The sequence below is a fragment of the Takifugu rubripes genome, chromosome 5 (genome assembly GCF_901000725.2).
Source record: "Takifugu rubripes chromosome 5, fTakRub1.2, whole genome shotgun sequence".
NCBI classification, from domain to species: Eukaryota; Metazoa; Chordata; class Actinopteri; order Tetraodontiformes; family Tetraodontidae; genus Takifugu; species Takifugu rubripes.
Window position 1 is genome coordinate 14,302,183 of NC_042289.1, and position 2,500 is coordinate 14,304,682.

General features: G+C 54.0%; 1 protein-coding gene across 3 annotated transcripts in view; it reads left to right on the top strand.

Moving 5' to 3' along the window:
* Positions 1-2,500, top strand: part of LOC101072993 (zinc finger protein 397-like) — a 10,698-nt gene that overhangs the window by 2,225 nt on the left and 5,973 nt on the right. The window contains exons 2-3 of one of the 3 annotated variants that reach the window (XR_003888536.1): positions 1-7; positions 139-197. The exon at positions 1-7 is cut by the window's left edge and continues 1,159 nt beyond it. The exons of 1 other annotated variant lie outside the window; for it this stretch is intronic. The gene's annotated coding sequence lies outside the window, so the exon portion shown is untranslated. Of the gene's footprint in view, positions 93-138; positions 198-2,500 lie in introns of those variants that run through there. One more of the 3 variants, XM_003965039.3, reaches the window with a different exon arrangement.

Sequence of the window (2,500 nt, forward strand, 5' to 3'; positions counted from 1 at the left end):
GGCGACGGTTCGTATTGCAGAGAAAAATAAAGTGTCAAACTGGAACTGTTGTTGTTTTAGTTTGAAATATTAAAACAGCGTTAATCTAGAGGCACTGATGATGTCACTTCCTGTCTCATTTTTACACATTGTCAACAGAGCCACGAAGAACAGAGCATCCATCCATCCACCCTCCATCCATCATCCATCCACCCTCCATCCATCATCCATCCATCCATTTACCCATCATCCATCCATCCATCCATCATCCACTCATCCATCCATCCATCATCCACTCATCCATCCATCCACCCATCCATCCATCATCCACCCATCCATCCATCATCCATCCACCCATCCATCCATCATCCATCCATCCATCCATCCACCCATCCATCCATCATCCACCCATCCATCCATCATCCATCCACCCATCCACTCATCCATCCATCATCCATCCATCCACCCATCCATCCATCATCCATCCACCCATCCATCCATCCACCCATCCATCCATCATCCATCCATCCATCATCCATCCTGGACTACCTCACACAAAGACCACAGTTTGTGAGGGTGAAGGGCTCCCAGTCAGACCGGCTCCTCTGCAGCACCGGTGTCCCCCAGGGAACAGTTCTGGCTCCTTTCCTGTTCACCCTCTACACCGCGGACTTCTCACACAGTTCATCTTCATGTCACCTCCAGAAGTTCTCTGACGACTCTGCTGCTGTCGGCCTCATCACTGATGGGGACGATACAGAGTACAGGGAACTTATTCAGGGCTTTGTGGACTGGAGCCTGCGGAACAACCTCCAGATCAACGCTGGCAAAACCAAGGAGCTGGTGGTGGATCTCCGCAGGCGTAACAACCCCCCGCCTGCACCAGTGAACATCCTGGGAACGGATGTTGACGTGGTGGAGTCCTACAAGTACCTGGGTGTTCACCTGAACAATAACCTGGACTGGACACACAACACAGACGCCCTGGTCAAGAAGGGCAACAGCAGAGTGTTCCTGCTCAGGAGGCTGAGGTCTTTGGGAGTGCAGGGACCCCTCCTGAGGACTTTCTATGACTCTGTGGTGGATCAGCCATCTTCTACGGGATAGTCTGCTGGTCCAGTAGCATCATGGACAGGGACAGGAAGAGGATGGACAGACTGATGAGGAGGGCCAGCTCTGTCCTGGGATGTCCCCTGGACAGGGACAGGAAGAGGATGGACAGACTGGTGAGGAGGGCCAGCTCTGTCCTGGGATGTCCCCTGGACAGGGACAGGAAGAGGATGGACAGACTGGTGAGGAGGGCCAGCTCTGTCCTGGGATGTCCCTGGACAGGGACAGGGAGAGGATGGACAGACTGGTGAGGAGGGCCAGCTCTGTCCTGGGATGTCCCCTGGACAGGGACAGGAGGAGGATGGACAGACTGGTGAGGAGGGCCAGCTCTGTCCTGGGATGTCCCCTGGACAGGGACAGGAGGAGGATGGACAGACTGGTGAGGAGGGCCAGCTCTGTCCTGGGATGTCCCCTGGACAGGGACAGGAGGAGGATGGACAGACTGGTGAGGAGGGCCAGCTCTGTCCTGGGATGTCCCCTGGACAGGGACAGGGAGAGGATGGACAGACTGGTGAGGAGGGCCAGCTCTGTCCTGGGATGTCCCCTGGACAGGGACAGGAGGAGGATGGACAGACTGGTGAGGAGGGCCAGCTCTGTCCTGGGATGTCCCCTGGACAGGGACAGGAGGAGGATGGACAGACTGGTGAGGAGGGCCAGCTCTGTCCTGGGATGTCCCCTGGACAGGGACAGGAGGAGGATGGACAGACTGGTGAGGAGGGCCAGCTCTGTCCTGGGATGTGCCCTGGACAGGGACAGGGAGAGGATGGACAGACTGGTGAGGAGGGCCAGCTCTGTCCTGGGATGTCCCCTGGACAGGGTGGAGGTGGTGGGAGACGGGAGGATGATGGCTAAGCTGTCCTCCATGTTGAACAACACGTCCCCCCCCTACAGGACACCCTGACTCCACCCTCGCTGGGTGAAGGAGAGGTATCGCAGATCTTTCCTGCCGGCTGCTGTCAGACTGCACAATAAACATAACAACCGCTAACACAATCTGAATATTATATATTCTGATATGTATATTGTATTCACCCTCTGTACTATGTACAGGTACACAGAGGCCGAGTATCCATTTATCTGGATTATTGTAAATATACATCCTCTTTGTATATTCCATTTGATTTCTATTTGATTTTATCTTATTTTTCTCTGAGTGCTCTTGCTGCTGTTGTTGCACTGTAAATTTCCCCGTGTGGGACAATAAAGGATCTGAATCTGAATCTGAATCCATCCATCATCCATCCATCCATCCACCCATCCATCCATCCATCCATCCATCCACCATCCATCATCCATCCATCCATCATCCACCCATCCATCCACCCATCCATCCATCCATCATCCACCCATCCATCCACCATCCAGCCATCCATCCATCCATCCATCCATCCATCCAGCCATCCATCCATCA